This window comes from Strix uralensis, chromosome 1, assembly GCF_047716275.1.
Source record: "Strix uralensis isolate ZFMK-TIS-50842 chromosome 1, bStrUra1, whole genome shotgun sequence".
Lineage (NCBI taxonomy): Eukaryota > Metazoa > Chordata > Aves > Strigiformes > Strigidae > Strix > Strix uralensis.
Window position 1 is genome coordinate 17,784,288 of NC_133972.1, and position 25,544 is coordinate 17,809,831.

The window sequence follows — 25,544 nt, forward strand, 5'->3', positions numbered from 1 at the left end:
CTTGTTTTTCCTGGGGGTGAAATCTCTGTGCAAGCCCACGGGCAAGGCTCCATTTCATCGTTTCACAGTAAAACGGTGCCTACAGCTTTATGCATTTTCTCAGAGCGTGTGGGGTAGATGTGGAATCTATAACGAACAGCAGCACTTAAAAGTTAGCTAAGAGGCAGATCGTGTATTGGCACTGCAGAGTACTTGAGCAAGCAGTTCACGGCCACCCTGCGCGATTGAGTCATTGCAGTGTTGGAGCTCGAACTGCTGCGCTCTGTACAAACAGTTAACCAGGCGAGTTAGGACTGCTGATGAGTGTAGGCAATTTGGGAGTACAAAAACCTGTGCATCAGCATGTCTAAAATAGGAAAAGATGTAGAAACCTCAAATCTGGAAAAGTTTTATGGGTAAGCAGCACCCACTTGCTTTAATCAAGACTACAGGAGAAGAGCTGAAGGTGACCTGTAAGGATCTGCTGCTTTACCAGGTATAAAAAGAGGCTTGAAGCTGGTGTGTGTAATACCATAATAGTGACTTAAAGACCTGGGAGAAGAGAGCTCAATGTTGATACTTGCCAGTGAGGAAGAGGAAGCCGCAGCTTTTGCATGAGCAGAGACCTCCTGACTCCCTAGGTCTTAGTTCATTTAACCATTCAGTAGGAATCCATACTAATTGAATGCAGCCCTTTTCTTCCTGCTAAGCAGAGGCTGACAGAACATTACAACAAATTTCAGCCTTTCCTGTTTTGTGTTTTTAATTGTGACTAAAGGGAGCAGGTCAGCCTTGTGACTGTTCCCAGAGGATACAGTTCAGAGGTGTAGCGTACAAAGCATAACATCTCCCTTTTCATAAAATGTATTGCTCCTGTTCAGAGGCAGATTCTGGCCTTTGTGACGTCCTGAGAAAGATCTGTTAAGAACTCTGGTGCAACAGCTAGATAGACAGTCACAGAATGTAATTAATATTTAACATCAGGAAGCCTTCGTTAACTAACAAAATGAAATTGATTTTGAAGAACAAGCAGGAATGGAGATTTGAATAGCCCACGCTCTCCTCTAAAAAGAAGAGCAATGCCATGTGAAAGTCTGGTAATGTGCTTTTTATCTAGAAAGACATTTATGGACAATGTTCTGAACACAGATATCAGTACCTGATTTGTTTTCCAGGCTGTGCCTATGCCTGGACAATTTCATTTTGACAGGACTCTAGTAGTTGCTAGTACTAAGATTGCTGGGTCATTTACGCCTGAGGGAGAGTCCTGATCTTGGTGTTTGGGCTGTGTGCTCTACATGCCATGTGGCTGTCAGCATTCAGGCCCATGACCTTCTTCTGACTGGTGCATCCCATGCCATGCTCTGGAAAACACACACATGCACACCCGCTACTGCACAGAGTTCACAGAGAGGACACATGAATCACACCAACTTTGTTATTGAAATCTGTGGTCTTTGCCCTTTGCTTATTTGTTTGTAAATGTTTCTGTACAAGAATGAGCTTTGTGCATGTTTGTGTCTAGTTAATAAGTGACAAAATCTGATCTCACTTTATGCTTGCACTTGTTTACTCCCAGAAAGTGATGTGATATAGGTGCTGAGAGATACATCCATTGTGACAACAAAATTAGACCCAGATGTGTTTGTATACTTTCTTTTTGTGATTAAACCTTTTCCTATTGCATTATCTTCAAATCAACAGGTAATAGAGTAATAAATGTTCTACGTAAAGTCCAGGGACACTTATTAGGTCATGTCCTCGTAACACAGTCATAGCTTTGGATGGCACCTTACGTGACAGTAGTATTAGATGGCCAATTAGTAAAGGACAGGCACTTACTATAAATAAAAACCTCAAACCCAAAACAGCTTTAAATCTTAAGTCATTAGAAAGATGAGCTCTGAACTTTCATGTAATACTTTGCCCTGGTGCAAATGGAGTACACTGTGACTAACCCTGCAACTAGTAAGCACGAAGTGTAAATGGTCCCCTAAGAGGCAGAACAGGAGAATTGCATGCTGAGGTTTGGTTAGTACTTCAGGTTGATATAAAAACTTGGGGATAAGGGTGACGGAGAGGAGTTGGAACAGTTTTTACTCTGGTAACAAGGTGAGTCATGCTGAAAAAGTCTTTGTTTTTCCTGGTAAGTAACTTCAAAGATCAAATATGAAATTAGGGAATGATTGCTTTTCAATAGTAATGTATTGAATCTAGTTTCACTATACAACTAAACAATCTTAACATTTTTTCCAAATCAAAATGATACTACACAAACAAACTTGCAGATGACTAGTAGAAACTTCCATTTATGCAGGAAAGCAAACATTACTAGCCACTAAAAATACTGACCTGAATGTGCTGGTGTGGTTGTATTGTCAAATGTGAAGTTCTTTTGTGTTTTATGGTTGAGTGTGCATTTTTTTCTATGTGCATGTGTTGCTTTTCCTTTGAAATACCACAAAAATATCTTCTCTCCTTTCTTTCTCAAAGGAAGATCAAGAAGTATGTGGCCTATTGGCATATCAGCATTTTCCTGGGATAGGATGGTAATTAAACTTGAATCAAAAAGAACTTGAAAAGAACTCATGTTCTGTTGGGTGAAGCATATAATTTGGTGAAACTAATAGTTAGCCTGTGAAAAATGGAACCGGTGTAAGAAAGTTAGTCTTCTGTGGTGGGAAACACTGGAATTCCACAAACTGACTTTTAAAAGTATTTTACAAGGGGCAGTGGATTTAAATAGGTCTTCATTTCAGTCCTGATGATTATGGAATGACCTACACTGTGCTCTTAGCCCCAGGTAGTCCTACAGGCTCCTCCCAGACCTTATTTAAAAACATTATGGAAAATGGGAGAAGTGGTTGTGAGTGTTGATAAGCTAAGGTCAATTAATCCAGATTCAACACTTTGTGGGGAGCTGTGCAATACAAAGATGTAGTTTCATTACCTGCACAGTCTCCGCCATCTTCAGGAAAGTATGGGCTTGTCCATATAACAGGGGATGAGGGAAGGAGGAGAATTTTAGACTGCTGATTTCTTAGATATTTATGACTTTGAGGTACTTAAATTTAAGACATTTCAGCTGTATCCCCCTTTTAAGAGTGTGCTATTGACTGATGGTCGATATCCTTTCTCTTCTTGGTGTGCTAGTCCCAGGAAACCTCCTTGTAGTCCCCAGTCATTGTGCCGCACAAGGAATTTCAGTGCTGGACTCTGCGAGTTTTAAATTTTGTGGCCAAATTCTTGAAACTTTCTTCCTGGGTTGGGGCCGTATTTCTCCTCTGTGTGCAGGTGCGTTGCTCAGCTGATAACGACAGTGTTTATTTGTGAAGCTGTAGTGCAGGATAAAAGCAGCCACAGAAAGTAAGGCTGCATCAAAGAGAAAGCAAACGTTTGTTGGGCTGTACAATGCCCACAGCAGGTGTTGCCTGCCTTGGATGCATCACATCGATAGAGATGACAGGAAATCATTTCCATGTTCTTTGCTGGACTATTTGTTACGAGGGACTTAGTTGGCTATCTTGCAGAAGAGTGGTGGGCTCTTTTTCCTGTTTCCATTTTCTGTTCTCCCCTGTTCATTGGACTTTTCTGACTGTGTAGAATGCAGTGTATGATCGCTAAGGCCTATCCAAAGAGGTGCAGCCTTTACAGCCAGAAAAATACAGTTCTTCAAGTGCAACTGATGTAGGGAGAATGCTATTTGTGCTTTACAACTTATTATTGTTGAACAATTTAATATTATTGACCATGGAGCAGCCTTGATTAGTCTTAGTTGTAATGCAGACAAATTCTTTAGAGAAGAGGAGATTCATGTGGAATTGGGATAAGTGTTCTTAATAGGCTCTTTCATTTGACAAAGCGGTAGTAATAAACTTGTATTGTTGTATGTGTATTTCCAGACAAGTCAATAATTTGCTTCCAAAACCACTTGGAAATACATGTGGCAACTCATAATGAAAAGGTTTGTTCTAGTTAATCTTCAGCATGTATTTTTTAATCTCTCATTGAAGATTGAACTATGATGCCTAATGTGGTTCGTGAAAGGGACAACCTTGTTATGCTTTGCTAAAAGAAAGTGTTGTACTTGTAGTTTTAAAATGGATTAAATTAAACTTGACAATGCTGCTGTAAAGAGAGGAAGTAGGGAGAGTCCAGCATCACTGAAGTCATTGCTGGAAAGCAGCACAGCTCTTCATCAATTCCCTGGTAATTTTGCTATAATGAAGTATGGACAGAATCTAAAGAAAATGGCGTAAGCTCCTGCTTAGTCTCAGTCTCTTTAAGTCCTCAAGTAAAAAAGGTTTGTGAATCACCTAGAACTGATGTTTGAGTAAGAGGGATTCATTTGGGACTGAAAGATTTGAAGGATTTGTAAGGATCCTTATACAGTTGTAGTAAAGAAACCCACGCTTGGGGCCTGTCTTAAACAGAAGAACGAAGTTCTGGAAGCTAGTACAGAGCAGGCTTTATATTCAGGGTTGGGGTTGGATATATTTAGGTGTATATATGTTATCCAAATTTTCATTATGAAGAGCTATGGCTTGATTCACTTGCCTGTACATCCACAAAAGATCTCAATTTAAATGACTTAAGATATCCTGCCCGACCTCCAGCTGTTGCTCCGGATCTGCCGTGTGGCTGTCTCTGATGTGCCAGAGAATATCAAAGGCTAGTAGGTGACCTGATGCTTTGGCATCAGGTTCAGGACATACCTGCTCCTTGAAGAGTAAGGTGGGAAAAAGGATGTTTGTGCTCACCAGAGTCTGAAAGGTGTTGGCATGATTGTTCTTCCTTGAAAGCTTTGCTGTGGAAGAACAGCTCAGTTCACTGGGGTTTGTAGTTATGGAGGTTGCCTGGAAGATAACTCTGTACTATGACACTGAATTCCTGGCTAGGCTATATACACTCTGGTACGGAGCTGGGTAGTTCTGTCTCCTTCATTATTTCAATTGTACGTGCTCTCTGGACAGCTGTGTGATGTTTGGGCAGATCCCAACATGAAGGCCACTGCAGTCATTCTCCCTTCTGAATACGGTGGCCCTTTTGATTCTTGTGAAGCCGAAGCAGTCTCTCTATGCTCACTTCTGAATAGAAAGGTTTTGCATGCCTCTTGTGTCCGTACCTGGCCTTTAGGTCAGATGTTTTGTGCTCTCAAGGTCTCTTTCAGGAGCTGTGGCACAGAACTTGGTGTTAATTTTTTTTCTCCTGGGACTTTGGGAGTTAGGAAATGTAAGGAAGTGCCATTCTTGCTGTGTGGGTGAGAAACCTGAGACTGGTGGCTCCTCAGCACATCAGCTGCAGTCAGGTGTGGTTATTAACTATAGTTACAGATAAAGATAACTTGGGGTTTTTTTTATTAAAAAATCACAAATGATGAAGTTAATAAAGGAAATACTGTATGCTTACATGTGACACTAAAATACAAGACTTGTAATCTGTATTATTAATGTTGTATTAAGAATCCCCACAAGCAAATTGTAATGGCTTGTTATAGACTTTATCTTAGTAGGAGCAAGGTGAACAACAGATATCAAAGATCACTTTTTCAGAACAGTAATTGTTTTTAATGAAAACTTTGACTTTATTTCTTGAATGTTTTAAAATATGCATCTTAATCTGTTTTTTACTTATGCTGTTATCACCAGAAATGCAGTGTGGTTAAACTTAAAGTATCTTCAGATAATAAAACTTTACTGAAGTCTTATATGGGCCCTTGATGTTGAAGCATCTTTATTACCAGTTTATAGACACTTAAAATGTCATTGTCCTATAAGATTAATTGCTCTTGCAACTTCAGTAATGACAATTACCTGGCTTGCCTTGTATTGAATTAAGACATTGTATACTTACGTCTAGAGTCATATGCTTCTTCCATTTTAAATACTCTTACATATGTTATAGAAATTAACAAAACTTTTTTAGATGGGCTTTTTAAAGGCTGATGTAACTTTTAAATCGTATCTGGCTTCTGTTTGTTTACTTGCAGAGCCATTAAAGAGAGAGGCCTAAATCTAAATGATATTGTAATATATTTGATGCCTTACTAAAATATGGGTCTTGACATACTCAGCTGTTATCCTGGTTCTCACCCTTGTACTATTCTGCTCTTTTAGCAAAGTTGAAGAGGGTATTTACTGCTCTTAACAGCTTGGTTACAAAAAAGGACCTGTAGGGTGTCCTAAACTGATTCATTTATTATCTACTTCAAAACAATAACGCAAAGATTGTTATGTCTTCAGTATGGGTAGATAGGGGAGGGAAAGAGATCAGAATGAAAAACTGTGAGGTGATGTAATGAGTTGTCATGGCATGCTGGCATATAAACATCAACATGCTTAGGGGCATTTGCCTGTGTGCAGCGCTTCCGAGCGTGATGCACAGAGATGGTGTTTGCAATTGCCTCCAGGGCAGCTTGGCATGCAGCTACCCGCTATATACTCACAACAGTTTAGCAGAGTGCACAAATGCAATTTGTGGATGCATAAAAATATGTGCTGAGAATATAATTCCTCAGGAGCAAGTGTACTCATCATTTGTCTCAAATTGTTTCTTAATTGAAACACAAAACAGCTCCTCTTTAAACTTCAGACTACTTGAAATCATGTCTGGTAGGGAATATATAAACTGCATCTTCGAGGAATGGTGTGTCTACTTTTTTTTTTTCCACCAGCAGATGCCATTTGGATTAACAAATAAGGATTGTCCTCACAGCACCAGTAGCTGATGAGGTTATCAAATTCTCCTAAATTAAAGAGAACTTGACAGTAGCATAAATCAGGTGTTATTGCTGCACATATAAATGCTCATTTGTTAGCCCAAGTGGTAGTTCATCTTTGCATAGCTGAGGAATTATTTTCTTTCAAGAAAATAATTCAGCAAGTGTATTTGACCAGGTTTGTATACATAAATGACTTCAGTAGCACCCAAAAATGTTTGTTCCTCATCTGGGGCTTTCCATCATCAGAGCTTGGTCTTTTTTTTGGCCTGTGGCATGGGGCAGGGTAATTTCAAGTTGAAACATCCTCTGGTAAATTCACACATATGTGTGTTTCACCTATGATTTTGTTAAATTAAGCTTGTTAAATTCCAGTCTTAATTAAACCTATATCAGATCTGAGGTGTCTGGACCTTGAGTTTTTCACTTTCATTTTATTACAGAGTAGGGATCAGTCTTAAAATCCCAGTTTTGATCCTTAATGTTTGGGGGGGCGTTCAGCACTAGAGTTTTTTGTAACATTCCCTTTGTGGTCTTAAACAAAGTGATTGCACTAGTGGCTATGTTATGTAGCTAAGTATAAGTACTCTGTATGTGGATAATACCTGGGCTTAACAGGTTTCTTTGTTCACAGTCTTATCAGGCATAGCAACAGCTCCTGTGTGTCAAAAGCTTTTGCCTAGGGAATACCCTTCATGCCTTTCTCAGTCAATCTCCTCTTACCACTGAGGTTCCCAATAAGACAAAAATATTTTGCATGCATTTCTGATTTCCTAGTAGAAAAGTTGGTCGCTAAGGTTTTTTTCAGGCCTTGAACTTTGAAGAGGTCCATTTCCTTATGGTTGCCTTTACAGGAACAATTAAAAAGAGCAGGACAAAAGCACCATCACCCCACAGTAGCTGTACATTAGCACTCAGTGCATCACATTAACTTTCTGGGCCATTTCACTAATTTAGTGGTGTTTTTCAGTGTTTACTAGGTGGGAGTCAGAAAATCTTCATGTTTTATTTCTAACAGTTCAGGATTTAGTACAGTCTAGAAATTATATCATGATCCTTCCATAGTGGAACATGAAGAAAAAGGCTACACATCTATGTGAGCATGACCACACTGGGACTTAGAGTCCTGTAGTGAGTGATGTTAATTCATGGAGGGGAGGTCCTCCTGTCCACACTATTCTGGCCCATAAGAATTCAGTTTACTTTTAACATATTTTAGAAAAACAATTGAGGGATACTTACTGCTGCATTTTTCCTCAAAGCATCCAGTAGGGCAAAAGCACAGGGGATTTGGTTCATTCGCAAGGTGGGCAGAAGCAGTAGAATCCCAATCTGTGTTCACACCTGTTGGTGAAGGGGGACAGATGCTTAGGAATGCAGAAATTGTACTTGGAAGACTCTCTGAGAAATATTTGCTTCTTTAGATTGTCTTTTGGACAGGCCTATATATATTCTTTGTAGAAAAATGCTATAGCTATCCCCATCCCTTTACAAGCTCCCTTTGGTAGTTTTAAAAGGTGCAATCTGGCCTTGCTTTGTTCACATATGCACATTATTTCTAGTTTAAAAAGTCTGCAGTGAGTAAAAGCAGTCACAGGGTAGGATTCATGTGCCTACAACTGAATTTCCTTTACAGTCATTGGAGATCAAATCAGGACAGTCAACAGATTCTGGAGTGTAACTCCTGCTATCCTAAAGCAGCACTTAAATAGGTCAGATAAACCATGCCTGAGAAGCTTATTTCTTTCCACTGATTTTTAGAGGGAGAGTAGGTGGCTGTGTTACAGTCATCAACCCTGTATACACTGAAGTTTGGTGATGTGTGTCCCACTCGTGTCAATGGAGAGGGGTTCCTACAGCAGGGTGCCCTCACTTATGAGTATACAGCTCTGCCCTTCAAAGGGCTGGGCTCTTCTGCAAGCCCTGACGTCAGACTTCATCAGTACGATGTAGAGTCCCCAGATGTTCTAGAATGCTGTACTTGTGTTAAAAGCGACATGCTAAAATTAAAACATTTGAATTTGCATAACGCATAGGAAGGGAGTGGAGGTGCTGCAGGAGGTTTTTGTCAAGTGGGCCTTTTGCTGTAAACCTAGAGCAAGTTAGTGCTGCTTTGACAGGGGCTGGATTATGTGATCTCTGAAGGCCTCTACCACTCTAGCTTATTCTGAGATTCTTCTGCCAAAAAGTCTTTCTACTGCATGATTATTTAGTTCCAGATTTGGAATCAGTGTGTTTAGACAGTTTATCCAGATCACAAAACAACTCTCAGTCTCCGGTGTGGAACCAACCACATTTTCTGACTTACTGCCGAGGCTGGATGAGGAGGTTTGATTAGCTTTTCTCCCTGAGATGAGACTGGATCTTTGCAGACACCCAGAGTACTGTTCTGCAGTACTAAATTAATTTTTTTCCTCCTTCTCTACAAAGAATAAATATATAAATTAGAGTGGAAGAAGATGTTTTTCTGTCTGCTAGGAACATTTTATAAGACTTGGCATGAGTATCCTGGGAGTCTGAGCTAAAGATGGTGAACATATGGGAAAGCCCAGGAGGAAGCATACAGTTTTAGTTTTCAAACCTTGCTCTTGGATTGTTACACTAATGTAATGAAAGGACATTAAATGAGCGGATGTTATTAAACCCTAAAGGTTACTGAGTCCTATTGGGGATCACATTAAAAATGTAATTAAACCAAGTCCAGATATTTTAATTTCTAGCTGGAGATTTATGCAACATAAGCTGATTCTTTTTCCAATTCTGAACTTTATTGAAAATGGGCTTGTTAATTTGCTTATTTCTTTTTAGCAGTAACTGAATAGACGTTGTTTAGGCCCACTTGGCTCTAGTAAAACAGTAAGTACCAATATCAAAGCCATGGTTTGAATCAGATCAAGAATCTGGGAAGATAGATGCTTGTGTACTGTTACTAAAATCTTAGTCCCCTAAAACTTTGTAAAGTCTGCAGACAGATACCCTCTAAGGCTCTGGCTGTGTGTTGTTCCAGACGATCCCTTTGCTGGTGTAATTCTGTCCATTATGGTGTGAGAGAGAACAATAGCCTAAACTGTTAATTCCATTTATTAGGAATCTGAGATTGCACTTATTAATATGGGATTTTTTCCATCTGAAATGTTCCAATTTCATTGTAACATGAATGAAATGATTTTAACTCTTTAATTCTAAGAACATTAAATATCCTATAAAAAATAATTTAGAACTGGTCATCCTGAAACCCCAAAGTTTTCTGGATTTGACTTTTAGTGTCAGACTCAGTTGTTGGAACGGGTCTCTCTTCTACTTTCATCTGACTATCTTAGCTGGTCTTCTCTGACAGTTTAGCTCTATGACATGTTTTCCTCAGGCGTGTAGCTGGTCTAAGAGGTTCAGCTTCCTGGTGCTGCAGTTTGCAAGTCTGTGCTGATCCATGCCCCTCTCCAACTTATTTCTTGGACTATTTTAGTGACCTATTTGACACCATGGCTCCACACAGAACAGTACATTTCTGTATGAAGCATGATCTGAGTGTGTCCTGTGGCAGCTCTGGAGTGAGGGATTCTTCCCCCTGGTGATACCATCGCTATTCATGCAGAATATGTGAAAATCAATTGAGAGAGCAAGGGAATAGCTGTCTGCCTTGGTGACTTGCACACACTTACTGGTTTGACTGACGCAGAATGACCAGGCACTGTGGCAGGGTGCAGCTGGGGACTGTGAAAGACATGGGTTAAAATCCCCAAGGTCAGGAGAGAGACTCAAACCTAAGACTCACATGCCTTGGGCAGTTGCCTTCACTGTTGGAGAAGATGCAATGGTACTACGGAAACATTCAAGTTTTGAATTTAGAAATAATTCTTGGATAACCGAAGCTGTCTTTTTAGGAGAACTTACTACTGGCTCTTTTTTTTTTTTGCCTGTTAGACCTGTGAGAATGTGAAAAGGAGGAATCATAGGACAAGGAGGATAATGAGGAATGTTTTTAGTGAAAGGACTATTTCTTTCTTAATATCCAGCCACTGGATAAACAAGCTTGCTGTGCCTGAGACAAACAGTGTAGAGGAAAACTTTTAAGAGATCTACTTTCCTGCTAGAAAGTATTCCTGTTTGAGGGTACTAGTGATGCTTTACAGATCATAGGCAGGCTGGGGTAAAAGCTGATTCAAGGACTGAATTGAGGGAGAAGAGTTTGTATGCAGAAGGAGGATGCGAATCTTTTTCTTTTTGCTGCTCTGTGGTAAGGGTTCATCTTGGGCTGTGTAGTGGTGGGCTACTTAGGTGAGTGACTGTGTCAAATTAGGGAAAAGGCCAATTTAGGATACTTTTCCCCCTTTATCAGTGATCAGAAAAAATAGACAAGTGGGAAGCATTTGGTAATGTGTGACAGTAGCCTCAATATGCAGAACAGCCCGAAGAAACTGGCTCAGCAGCAGATCTGTATGTGGGAGTCAGCCAATGCTCCCACATCAATTAATGAGGTGAGGAAAGAAATGGAAATGCTTGTTCTCCAAGTTCATTCTCTATGGAAGATTTATCTGGAAAAGCTTCTAAGTAGATTTAATGGAGATCTACACACTCCTGAAAAGAATTTTTACACACAGTTCTAGGCTATTTGAACAGAGGTCGCAAAAGTAAAGTAGGGCAAGTGGTAACAGGTTTCCCCCTGTTGGTTATTTCATGTTTTATTTATTTCTTAGCGAGTGAAAATCCTGTGGAGTTGAGGGCAATATTTGAGCCAGTTATTCTCCTGTTCTCACTGGGGGCATCTCCCTACATGAGCATTTACTGAGGAAGAACTGATGAAGAATGGAGATTAAGGAACCTGATTTCCCCCTAGAAGAGTAGCTCTGGTAGTTTTGTCTTGAAAGGGTGCATGTTAGCACAGGCCAACGTATGAATTTATTCCATATCCAAAATGCTTAATGCTGGCAACATGCCAATGACCAAAAAAAAAGAAAGGGAGGGGGAGGTGGGTGGTGATGGAAGAGGAGACTAAGTGGCAGCAACATGTAAAATATATCCTGCTGAAAGGGATAAAGTGATAAGTGAGTGTGCTGTGGGCAAGGGAAACTATTTTAGGTGAGGTCAAAACTGAGGGGGGAATGCTTCTTGAATGCAAGCTGGAGAAGGTCAGGTCTGAAGGGTGCTCAGACTTTTCTCTGCAGTGAGGAGAGGCAGCAGCTAGTTGTGACTCTGCTGTTCGGACTGAGTTTTGAACTGACACCTGTTGCATATGAAAGGTGCGGCAGATTCTCCCCAAAATGCTGGCTGAGCTCAGAACTGGGTTTTCAGGGACTGCAAGAATGAATCAGTCAATTGGCTCATGAGCTAAAATGAATGGAAAGTGGGTCACTATGGAAAGTCAGTGCCTCACGGCAGCTGATGGTTCTGCCTCAAGTGATGCCAGCAATTCTGTGCACTCTCTGTGGGATCTCATCTGTGTAGTGGGTGATGCTGGCAAAATAGGTGTAATGCAAGCAAGGGATCAGAACTCATTTGTTTCTTTCTTTATGCAACCTTGATGTTGTACTGTGCTCCTATTTGTCCTTACACATGCAAACACACAGATTATGAGCTGCTGTTATGGCAGCGGGGTGAGGAGTCCCCTGCGGAAGTCTGCTGGGCTTGGGTGAGTTGGTTTGAGCACTGCTGGGACTCTTGCTGTCCATCCAGCATGCAGTTGTTGCTGGAGTTTGGCTAGCTGTACACTGCTGCCCTGGGCTGTGGGAAGCACGGCCCTTGCACAGAAAAGTGTCATCTCATGCTCTTCCGGAGAAGGAGGGAAAGCGCAGGCTGCTGTCATTTGTGGCAAGGAAGAGAAACTGTATAAGAAAGCCATATTTTAGAAAAGGAGTAAAGCAGTGGCTAATGTAGGTGCTGAATGCCAGTAACAGAGTTTAGGAGACTGTAACATCCAGAACCAAGCACTCAAAATGCAGAAAGTCCAGAAGCAGTCAAATGCAAAACAGACCTAAATAGTCAAAAGCCTGGAAATACACAACTAGGAAATTTCTGAAGCTTTAGCTTCAACTAGTAGTGTAGGGAATAAAAAAAAGAAAACAAAACATTCCTCATCTCACCTGAACTCCTTCACAACAAACAACCTCTTCAGGTCTCAGGTGTTTTTGAAAATTAGTGGGACCATAAATATTCTTATATAGCACTCTGAATGGTATTATTACACCTTTCAAAGAGGAAAAAATTGTTTTGTGTGACTTAATAATGCATTTCCATGCATCACATTTTACCTGAATTTCTTTTCAATTTAAACTTAAATTGGAATTCCTTTAGCTTTATGATTCTTGTTTGAGGGATTATTACAATATTCCTATAATGTTTTTGCCTTTGCTGTACTGCTGTAATTCCAGACTAATATAGGTTTGATCTAAAATATAGAATGGAAAAGAGCTAGCGCTGGAGTTTGAATGCACTTGAAATTATGTGCATATTTAAAGAAGCCTTCTCTTTCGTAAAATTGTTTGACTAATGGAAGAAAGGTACCCCTATGTTTTCTGACAATTGGTGGGGAAAAAGCTGGATAAACTGGAAATATTGTTCCATCAGTCCTATTGCCTCCCACTCTTGCACACAGTGCTGAGCTCAAGCGAGAGCTCCAGGGACTGGAACTGATTTTATGGAGTAAACAGGTTCCTTTTTATTAAAGCTTATTTTCTCAGCTTTGCAGAACTAAACTTAGTGCTCTGCTGTTGATGTTGCTTTAAAACCTATCACTTAGGTACTTTTAAATCCTTGACAGACCAATTATAATTAACATGATGGGCCTAAATCGCACAAGAATTCTCAGCTCTTGAAGTATCTGCTATGTCAACATAAAAAAAAAAGTAAAATAAATACAATCTCTCACTTAAATTTTTAGGGTACTTTAGTCTTCCACCTTGTAATAGTTATTTCTCCTGAGATATTTGTGTCCTTAGTTTTTCTGCTAGTTGTTCCTTTTAGGCTCAGTACCTGTGGGGCCAGCAGGCCTTAGTGGTTGCAGATACTGTGTTGAAATTTGAATTAGTCATCTTTTCTCTCCTCTTTCTTTGTCTAAACTAGCATAGATTAGGTGGTTAAGGGTGTATGGCACATAGATACCATTTCACTGAGAATTTCTAAGTGGGGAGAAGATCCTTGTGAGGAAAGTCTCCTTTTCAACAAGAGCTGCCTCCAGATCCCAGAGGCCCTGGAACAAGTGCAGATATGCTTTGCAGTGATCTGGAAGGCAGGAGAAAGATAAGGCTGATCAGGAAATAAACCCATAAACCTATAAAGCATTTGAAATGGGCAGCTTTCCTGCTGTCTCTGCATATATTCAAAGTCTATGTTGTTTGGTGATACCTCTCTCACCCTCACCAAAGATTTTTGTTGTGTTGCTGTTTGCTTTGAAGCTCTAGCAGAACACTGCCATAGTACCAGACTTAATCTGAGGGTCAACAGACAGCAAACTCCGTGGTCACCTAAGTGTCACTGGTGCCATGCCTCGAATACATCCTGGTATGGTTTTCCTTGAAGAAAAGATGACAGTTTTGAAAAAGATCATGAAGTGAGAATTACCAAAGCAACATAAATGGGAGTGTGTTCACTGAAGAAAGGAGAAGTTTCCTTCTAGGATCGGGGGAAGGACAGAAATGAAATAAATCTTTCTTGTAAATGTTATGCACTGGGAAGAGGTGGAGAGAAACTCCTTGCAGGCTTGGCTGAATGATGAAGTTAGCATGAAGTAAGCTAGAGAATAAATTATGTAGAAAATCGTATAGTCAGACTTTGAATGTTTTCATAAAGACAGTTTCCCACATGACGTTAATGTTGTTGATAAAACACCCACTTTTTCCTTACATCTCCAGAGGTTTGCTGGATGGTTAATACAAATTTTCCACAGACGGAGATTTAAGAGTTTAGTTCGAGCTCGGTTCTAGCTGATTTTTTTTTTACAGTCACGGACGGGCATCTAGATGGTAGGTTATTGTAGTAGTTCCCTTTTTTCTTTTACTATTGATTTTCCTGTCAGTATTTCAATCAGTCTGTGATAATTTTTGATCCAGCATTATTTTTGAGAGGGTGTTTCTAAGAGCAGTCGGACCTTTGGAACCAGCATAAGTGGAAAAGAGGTTTTCTGTTGTCCTCTGGATACAGAAACATGACAGCACCTACAAAAAAACAACACATAAATCATGAGCAGAATGTGAATTTTCTGAAGAGGGTCGTTATAGGCTCCTTATGTTAGAACAACTTGACGTTTTCTTAGAGTGGAGACCCTGGAAAAGCATTCAAAATGGAGAACTTGATACGCTTGATGTAAAAAGAGGATGACTTAGTGGAAGTCATGCATGGCATTTTAATATTTACAGCTTTGCTAGGGGAGGAAAAAAATCCAGTGGCTATTTCTAAATGAGTTCTAGCGGTGACCCATGCAGTCCACCCTCTTCTTTTACGCACACAAGGGATCTCTCACTGTAAAGAGTGCTAAGTTTGCATGCTTTAATTTAATATCCTGCTTAAATAGAGTTTAACTGAGACCTTAGCTCTGTTGACATTAGACATAATTATTAGTCAAAGCAAGTACTGTCTTTTATTAAACTAACTGGTAGAGCTGGAAAAAGTAGGCAAGCTCCTGGGTATACAAGGATTTGTCTGTTTTTCCACCTCTCCTAGTCAGTCTAAGAAAAAAGCAAGAAAAGGTATTTTTCCGTTCAAACTTTGTCTTGCTTATGGCCTCAGATCACCACAACTCCATCAACACTGAAGTATACATTATTATTAACTATAACCTGTACTGTAGTTGTGCTATACAAACATGAGGTGGGTCCTGCTGGGAGAGGCTGCAGTCTAATTGGAAACCAGACTCCACTGCAAAGACTAACAGGCATAAGAGGAGGGAGCATCAAGAAGCAATTACTAAAAAAGCACATTTGCCTAGCTCTCCATACAGCTTATTTCAAGGTGCTGGCGTGTGCTGGAGTACACTACAGAAGTTGCCAGTAGCCCCTCCTCCTTCTTACTGGCAGTTATTTAAGGGCTTGAAGGTAAAAGAGGCATTTTTGAAGGATAAGTTAAGGGGTACGGCTGGAACTGGTGTAATTTAAGAGATTACATGTTAACATTTAGTAGATGTGGGCTTCCAATGTTAAACTGGTCTTTATGTCCTGTCACAGGTGTTTGGAAAATGAAAGGTTTGGGAAAGCATGGGGAGTTCAGACCTAGGACCTGGATTAAGTCTTGAAGGAGTCAGAGAACACTTACAAAAATTGGTCTGAATTGGGGTTTTGAACAACCAGAAGATCTGAAAGGCTCAGGTTTGATGTTAATGTCAACCTTTAGCTGATGAGATGCTTGAGCCTCTCTCTCCTGCTCAGATGGTAAAATAAGGCTGAAGTCTGCTTGGATTTTCCAGCTGGAATTTTCCACTTTAGCAAAATTTTAACTGGTACAACTCATGTATAAGTGGTGTCAGGGATTCAGAGCATGGTGCAGATACATCTTGGGTGCAAACAGCAGCTGTGGTTACTGTGTCGTATTCACCAGCCATCTCTGGTCTTGTGGTGTGGTATCTGTTAGAGAATGATGCAGATATCCATGGGCAGTTGGAAAGCCATAACAAGCAGACCTTGCTGTAAAAATTAGTCCAGTTTGCAAGAATAACTTATTCAACTGTGCTGTTCCAAGATGAAGTTTTCTAGGATAAAATGGAAACGTGGCTAATGAATTTCAATGAATGTACATTAGATCTGGTAGAATGGGGGTCTAATATGTAATAATTAGTACAAAACTCAGGGAAAGGGGATTAAGTGTCTCAAAAGTCAAAGTGTTATATCCTCTCTACTGCCTCATGGTAACCAACATCACCTCCTAACTAAGCTTTCTGCAAGGGTGGGATGTGTAGTGCTTGGCCCCAGAACTGGGTCTGGGTCTGAGTAGACAGTGATTTATATCAGGGTTCAAACCATGTGTAACCCATTTCTATGAAATATTTATATTCCCAAGAAGAATTTTATCATGGGAGGATTTCCCAGCAGGTTAGGCACATACCTATGCAGCCTTCATTTTTCATACTCTGATTTAACTGGGTCTATTCAGGGAAAGAATAATTGCTATGCCATTATGATTTTTGCTTTCTCTTAGAATTACAAGTTTAGCTGTTGCCTGCAAAGTTCTAACCTGAATCTGATGAAACAGGAACAAGGTGCTGCCTTGGACTATAGGTGAAGTTGAATCTTGACTTAGATTGCATTGCATGATTCCTGGAATAATCTGTAATTTCTCCAACACCACAGCTGCTTGACTTCAAAGGATAGTGGGTGGTAACTTCTTTAAGTCAGCAAAAAGTCCTCTAAACTCAGACAAATTCAGACTGCACGGTCCCGGTAGTGCTATGCTGTTCTGGCAAACCATCCTTAAGGATGAAGTGGCACTGACAAGCCCTGCTGCAAGGGATGTTCAGTCACTGCCCCGGGCTATCAGCTTTCTGAAGCATGTGCTTAGGAAGAGAGCGCTCTCCAGGCTCAAACGCTTCCAGGTTGTTTTACTCCCAAAGTTTCCGCTTAGGATTGGGGCCTGAGGAAAGCATTTTCAGTGCCTTCCACCTGCTAATTGTTGTCATCTGTAGCCCTGTTTATCTGATGGTTTCAGAAGGTCGTGAGACTGAGAGGTAGCTCAGGCTATACTGCCTGTGACTGACCTGGCCCACACCTGCTGCCGCCTTGGACTATATATGCTGTGTTTAACTTTTCCCAGTTGCTTCTTTTTTTTAAAAAAAAAATAAACCAAAACAGAGCAGTGGAAAAACATGTAGGTTTTGCAGTAATTGTGATTGTAGCATTTGCTAGTAAAAATATTTCTAGTGGTATCCACAACAGCAACTGGGGATCTTCTCTTTACTTTCTCAACCTTATGCTTCAAACTGTAAGCTTTCATCAAGATGTGTATTGATTTTTTTGGGAAGGCTATTTTGATTGTGTGTTCATTTTCTATCATTCTCTCTTTTGGGGAAATCTTTTCTGCCAACCATGATCATTCACATAGCATGAGAAAGAAAAATAAAGAATGAAAAGTGAGACATAGCCAAAATCCAAGAATTCCATCTAGTACTGGTATTGCATTGCAATATGAATCATGACTCACCAGGCACAAAAATGCTGTAGTTAAGCTTGGGAAGTCAAAACTAACCTATGTTACTCAAGGAGCTCTAAAACACAAGGCTGAGCTGGGCAGAGAGCAGTTCAGATGAATCTACTACCTGTGGTTATTTAAAATGCAAAGCCTATCCAACTTGGCAGCATAACAACTCATTTTTCATCTCTGAAGTGTTTTCAGACTGTTGCTTTTAGTCCCAGAAAAAGAGGGAGGTTGAGGGACTTGCTTCAGGTCACAGAGGGGGCTGTATCAAGGCTAAAATCTGGTTTCTGTCTTTCCTGTCAAAGGTTTTGAAGCCCTGTGCCGTACACTTGATTCCTACTCGACTCAGCATTATGGACCCCAAGAAAAGCCAACTGAAGCCTATATCTAATTTTTTTTTTTTTTTTTAAACAAAGCAATGTCTATATTTTGTTGCTCCACCTCCACTGCAGCAACACTAATGCAAGTTTCAGTCCTGCAGTGGTGAGAATGCAAGGTGTTTGTCAGGTGACGGCTTAGTGTTTCTCATAATGACATCTCCACACAAATGATAATTCAACAATTCTGTGTTCGAGTTATCTGATGGCGATTTTCAGAATCAAAGGTATGGGGATAATTAGGACTCTTGCTAATTGTTCTGTGCATTTTTGGTTTTTTCCTTCTCAATGAAATGAGATTCACATGGATTAATTACTACCTCCTATAAATAAACCCTGTGAATGGCAATCTACATTGCAGAGGCAGAGGGTAGCTGTTGTTTAATATATCACAGCTTTCCACGCACCTGTTCGCCCGATGCTGTTGCCATGGGAACCGTACTTTACAAGAGAAGCTCTGCATAATTAGCATGGATCGAGGTCTATATCAATCAGAATAATTTGGAGGAGTATGAAGAGCCCAAAGGAGAAGGCAAAGCTACTTGTCTCTATACAGAAGGTATCAGACCTCTGCTGCGTGGTAAATAGAAAGGCAGTTACTGGAAGAATTCAGTGGAATTAGCAAATCTAAGGGAACCAAATTATACAAAAGACAGAAAACTTTGTCCCCTTGGTTTTCATTCTGAAACACTGTTGGAATGGGCTTTGAAAAATGAATAAAGACAAAAAAAGAGATACTTGTGTAACTAATTTGGAGGCTTTGTCACAAACTAAGAAATTTCAGAGGCCGCACTAGTGCTCTCAGCCTGGGAGCCTGGCGGTGTTGCATGGCACTGCTGGTAATGCACAGCTCTACCTTTTGGACCTTCTGATTATATTAAGATTTAAAAAAAAATTAATTCTCTGAAATAGATGAGAGAAGGCTAGCAACTTATGTATTCCTTCACTGCTGTTTCATAAGCCCTTGTACAAGTCTAGAGTTCATTGCATTTTGCCTAAACTGTAAGACACATGGCAAGCCTACAGATGCTGTTATCCAGCCAGTGCATCATCCTAATCACAGTGCAGCAGATTAAGGCTAGAACAATAGCTGTAACTTTACTTTTTCTTCCTTCTTGTCAGCTGGTGTCAGAAATATCACTTTAAAGAAAAGGGCTTAATGGTTTTGTAAAATGCCTGAAATTGAAAAGTTGTTTTTAAAAAAAGTTGGAAGAGCTCTGTGTGTGTGTATATCCATGCACAAGTGACTAAGTGAGTGAATCTTATGCTAATATTGTCTTGGTTGTGAGTCTCAGCTGGATGTGATACAATATTAGTGGAGTGACTGCAGTACGGGAGCTGTCGTAGATTGTAGCTGTATGTGGAGCAGTAAGTTTGAATTCTTTAGGGATCTGGTTTGAATGCAAGTGTCAATGTAGCATTATATTTCTGTGTTGATAATAAATCATTGATAATATGAGCCATCAAAACAGCTCAAAAGGAAAAGGTGATGAAAACTTGAAAATCTGTTCTCTTTGGCATTAATAATGACAGGAGACTGTTTCAAACACAATGGATAGTAGAGGTCATCCAACTAAAGGACTTCTGGTAGAACAGTAATGTGATGTGGTGTAGTATGTGTATTGTCTTGGTTTTTGAAACTGCAGTTACTGAAATCAGTCTAAGTTTGAAGAATTTGTAGGCCTTCTACAATAGACAAGTTATAGTTTTTGGATGACATGGGAATGGCCTATGCTACTTCATTTAACTTACATAAGAAGCTCATGGTAATCTTCTGTATAGAGCAGATTGTGAGGGGGGGAAAAAAACAGGAATTAAAATCACAAATTGCTTTAGTTCATTTCCATGGTATTTTAGTCCACGTACTGAAATCCTCATTTACCCTCAGGATTTTATTCATGTAGAATCTTGTTGCACTGCTGAGTGCTGCACTAGATTATGGGCTGGAGAAAACTCTTTTGCAACATGTAAACAACAAATCTAGATGAGAAGGTGAGGTGGTTCTTCACCTCTACTGAACCTTGGTGGAGGGGCTTCCACCTGTGCTGTGTCTGCTGTCAGATGGATGGAGGATACTTCATGGGCACAAGCACAGCTTTGGATGCAGCTATCACAGAATGTGGAAAAAATACCTTTCATAGTTGCTGCTGTGAAAAGACAGGGCCTTGAGTCCTGGGTTTCTTGAGCAGGGGAATGTTCTCACCTCTTCTTCCTCCCCCTTGAACTCCTTCCTGTGTGACATCACAGCTTCGACAGTCAAAGCAGTGTGTGTTCTCTCCCAAAATGGGTGGCTGGAGAGCTCATTTTGGAAAAACAATTTTGAATCCCTTCACTCTAAAGAGGGACTCCAGAAAGGAGACCCATGGGTGCAGCCTTTCATAGCTGTGCTCGCGCCAGCCTGGATTTGCATCAGGCCAGAACTGGGTGCCACCACTGCTGTCTTGGGCAGTCTTGGAATAACAACTCAAGACAGCTTTCACTTAAAAAGAAAAGTGCTTCAGGAGTTTAACTGCTTCCAGGAAAAGGTTGCAACTGAGAAAAATCTTTTGGGTTGTAACTTTGCAGGGAGGCACCTACATTCAGCAGAACATCCTTTTTTTAAGAGCAAATCTAGCTTTAAGTCACTATTTCAAGTTAAGAATTATAGCTCTGAGAGTAATGATCCAACCTAAGTGCTTCCATAAATTCAATTCATTAAAATAATATTTCCTCTGGCCCCAAAAGTGCCAGATCTCATAAACTACCCATTTGAAATTGTTAGATAAGTTTGGGGGTTTTATTGTTTTTTCAAGAGAAAAATATTGCCTTGAGACTAGGAATGTGTTTGGTACAATTTAGTGAATTTTAGAGGTGTTCTCATTGGACTTGTTCCTTGTTTCACTTTTGTATAAAGGAGAGGAGAACTAAGTCCTTAGCTCTAGTGCTGCAAATCCATTTATACCTGTACAGTAATAATTTAGAGAGAAAGGGAAAGACTTAGTCAGAAAAGCTTAAATAGTGTGGGAACAAGTTTGCAAGGTAATCTTTGTACTGCATTAAGATTGAAGGATGGCGTAGATGAGAGCAGTTAGAAAAATTTCTTAGCCTATGTCAAATTATTCTGTGATCTAGCCTGCTGTTTTACTAGATTTTTCTCTGTGTCTGCTTCCATTTTTTCCCTTTTTTAAAATAAAATAAAAAGCTCTCTGTTTTGTCCTGTCTATCAAAAACAGAGGGAAAAATACATATAAATCTTCCTTAAATATATTACCATCTATTTACATATGCCCCACATACATATCTGAGAAGAGTATGAATAAAAAGTCTCCTGGTAGAAAACCTTGAACAACTGGATGGAAACGAAGATTATTTTAAGCAGATGTTTTTAGTGTTTATAAAGGGGCTGGATTGGGACAGCAGGAAAAAATACTGTAGGTTTGAATTATTTAATAAGGAAAAAGCCTATAGCTTGGGTAACTTCCCTGGCTGCAGCATTGCTGGTACTTTAATGGTAATTGGTTGAGGTATTGTCCCCCATAGAGACGAAATAAGAGTTTACTCCCCACCCCCTGCCCCCAACTCATACCTCAGTTTAGTGGTATTGGAAAAGGACCACTATCATACAAAAGCTAGAGTGAAAAAACTGATTAATTTCCTATGTGCCTTCAAAACCCTCTTTCACCATGACAGACTTAAATCACTGTCAATACTAGTCATTTTGAGGTGAAATGAAAGCCTCGTATGCATATTTTCTTTTCACAAGCTAGCCAATATACTTGCTGTAAAAATATCATCATACTCTAGGCTTAATTTCAGTGTGTCTGGCTGCAAATAAAAAGACTATAACAAAATTGTTCTATCTTTGAACTTACAGCTGACCAGTGGAAGGTGGTGAAACCTTTCCAGGTAGGAAAATGGGACCAAAGATGTCCCAATATATCTTCTAGTCTGTGATAACAATAGCAGCAGAGTTGGTACTTTTTGTAAATTCAGAAAACTTCAGTAAATTCAGAAAATGTCATCCTCACACCAAAGAGGTTGTTCAGTCAACAATGTTTACTAAACACCAAGTGATGAGGCAGGCACAATTGCAAGAACTATCTTTAAAGGTTTGAGGGTTAGCATCAGGCATTTGGAGTTCTGGTTTTGCTCAGAAACTGCTTGGTCCAGTTGGTGCCCACAGAATTAGTTTCTTCTGGAAGCATGGATTATTTTTTTGTGTTGTTGGGTTTTTTGCTTGAACTTCTACACCAGAGACCTTCTTAAGTCTGTGTGCCACGCTGGAGAACAGTTGTTGTAAGTTTGCCTTTATTCCCCTTGCCCCTCTTTCTTTTCTAGTCTTTCTTCTCTTGTGGCTTATTCAGGGCTGGAGAGCTGCAATGGGAATGGAAAAGCAGTGAGCCAGAATCAGGTCTATAAGCTTCACCTCTTTGGCAATGCACGTGGCATTAACTCTAGGTCTTCACTACTTCTGTTTCAGTAGTATGCTGGATTACTACACTGACTTTTCAGTGTAAACCTGGCACAACAGGTTTTTAGAAAGCGCTGTGTAATTCAGCTATATCTTATGTAGCCACACAAGGCATATTCTGGATTTTTGCCTTGTGTGGGAAGGATGGAGTAAGAAGAGAGACATACCTCCGTTGCCCAAAATCAGTTAATAACACTCTGTGGGTACATTTGTTTTTGCTGACATATGGGGCTCAGAGGTGCTTTGGAGAGCAAAGGGATGCAGAATTTACCTATCTGAATGAGACTGGGCTTGAAATGTCACATATAATTACAGGGGTCCATTAACCCTTTTTGAGATGCTTGTGTTGGGCATGAACACAGATCTTGATGGACAGCAATGCACTAAAACACAAAGACCTAATTAATGATGGTGCAAGAAAAACACAGCATCCCTAAACCTTCTCTTTGAAACTTAGAGAGTCTTTAGAGATTTGTAGACAGCAGGGGCTGCTTCTGTTGCTTAACTACGTCTTCCGCCACTGACAGAGCAACACCTTGCTTTTATGGTTACTGCAGCAGATTCTCTCTTTCTATCCCCATTTGGCTGCCCACGGAAGTTATTTACAACCTCAGCAGAAAGATCAAGGAACGCTGTGATAACTGGCCCCTATCGACACTGTCAGGTTTCCAGGTCTGTAAGACAAATGTCGCTTCTGGCTCACAGCACCCTGTGTGCTGTGCATTTTGATGCAGATTTTTATTACCTGGCAGGTGGCTTGGGAGTCACAGATGGAAAAAAGGGCTGAGATCAATAATGGAGAATGATCAAGTCATGTCAGAGAGAGGTCAGCAGGCAGCAGTTGTGGAAGTTGCCCCTTGACATGACTCTTGGGGGGGGTGTGTGTGTGTGGTGTGTAGGGGAAGTGCCTTGATTTCTGAAAAGCATCATGCTGTGTTAAAAGCGCCTAATTACAGCTGTCGCTGTGGCCAGCTAAAATAACAAAGAGCTTTGAAGAGGGATGGTGAACAGGCATTTTGTTCTGGTTGTTGGTGTCACTGCTGTCTCTCTTCTTGTACTGGGCTGTGCTGGCCCCGGGGCCCCTAAAGTGCAGGCTCTGTCTTTTCTTAATAGATAGGGTTGGGAGAAGCCCCAGGAGACCCTCTAGTCCCACATGAGATTGACTGCAGCCATTTTATTCCTGACATGGTCTTATCCTGCCTGCTCTTAAAAACCTCCAGTGTCACCTTCCTTTAATGCGCTCACTTCTCTATATCAACAGGTGCTGCCACTGTTTTATCTGTAGGTATTTCAATACAGGATTAACTTTTCCAGCTCTAAAAGGCAAGTGGCTAAGACTTCTGGCAAAGCATATGGGCTGCTATTGTGCTTCTATCCTGCTGTACTTCTTCCAGAATCAGAGGAGTCCTGCTTTCTGCAGTAAGACCTGCAGATACTGCTGTTTGATTTCAATGATATACTAACACCTGAGGAAGCCTTAAAACAAAACAAAACCAAATCTTACAATTTTTGCTCTGGTTGCACAAACAGGGCTATGACAAGGAAGGGCCTCATCAAAGTTTCAGATAGAACTCAATAGTAGATTTAGCAACCTCTTCATTTTATCTTGGTTTGTGTCTCCTTGGAATTAGACTAGCAGCAGATTCTGCAGTTTTCTTCCAGCACAATCCAGGAAAATATCTGTAAGAAATTTCTGCATTATAGTCCCTATTTATATCTGTAATTAAAGAAATAAGTATCATAGTTATCTTTCTAATTTCATAATTACCTCTTTGAAATAATAGCCCCATTCCAGGTGTTTTCTAAAATAAAACAGCTAGGGAAATTAATTTCAATTAGAAAGGAAAAAATACAAACTGAAGTGGAGTTTTATTAAAAAAGCCAACCTAAAACCACAATCACAAAAACGCCCCAACCAAACCCAACATGCATTTCTTGGAGGGTACTTCATTTAGGTAATTAAATCTGTGCAGTGTGAATGAACCATTGGCAGCAGTGCCCTTTATCAAATGACATTTAGAGCGCATTAATCTGCTGAATTCTGAGGCTTCCCAGCAGCTTAAAACACATCTGGAGGCAAAAAATCAGTGAATTCTTAATGGAAATGAATAGTCTTTTGGTACGTAGTACAGATGCTCTAGGCTTTCTCACTTGGAAGATTTAGTAATGTTAAGAAACCTGAGTTGTATACATCTAAATTCATAACCAATCACAAGTTTATGGCATGTGCGTGTTGGAGTTCAGAAGAAAGGTAAGTTTTTCATCCAAAAGAAAATGAACCCATGAAGGAACACTCTTATCTTAGCCATTGCTTTCTTTTCTTTTTCCCTAATCTTTCTTCCAGCACCTTTTGTATTGTCTGTGACCACTGTAAATCCTATTTTCTTCGTGAGACAGGGTTGCAGGGGGAAACTGTTTGATGTGGGATATGTGGAAAGGAGCTCTCAGAGAGCTGCCAAGGCTGGCAGATTTTGGGAGAAAGTCATGCTCGTTAAAGCTCAAAGCCTGAAGTTGAATTCTGCGGCAGAGCCTCTTCTCTTCTCCAGCTTTAGGCAACCCCCAAAAATGATCACTGGAACAGAGCTCGTGAGAACAGATATGGCCTGAAAGCAAATTATTAAGGTCACAACTCTCTTCTGGAGTTTTTCAAAGTGTGTCTGTTGCTATTACTCTTGTAAGATTGCTATTCTTATCAGGAATTACATCTGCAGGGTATGGTAGCACCCACCATCCTGCAGGCCCCATTGAGCTATTTAAGTTTTTCAAAGTATCAATGTTTTTTTTCCCTTAGGCTTTAATTCATTCATGCTGCCCTTCTGGGATGTGGAGGGTCCTTGATGAAGTTTCAGGTTTAACCAAATGCTTGGCACAACTGAAGGGCTCAAAGTTTGCACCTTTGAGTTTGTGT

The 25,544-nt window shown here is 40.3% G+C and overlaps 1 long non-coding RNA gene across 1 annotated transcript in view; it reads left to right on the forward strand.

The window, feature by feature from the left end:
* Window positions 1-304: 304 nt before the first annotated feature.
* LOC141953070 (uncharacterized) overlaps window positions 305-25,544 on the forward strand; it is a 149,956-nt gene continuing 124,716 nt past the window's right edge. Inside the window, exon 1 of the long non-coding RNA XR_012631849.1 lies at window positions 305-475. This is a non-coding gene — a long non-coding RNA (uncharacterized LOC141953070). The remainder of the gene's footprint in view (window positions 476-25,544) is intronic.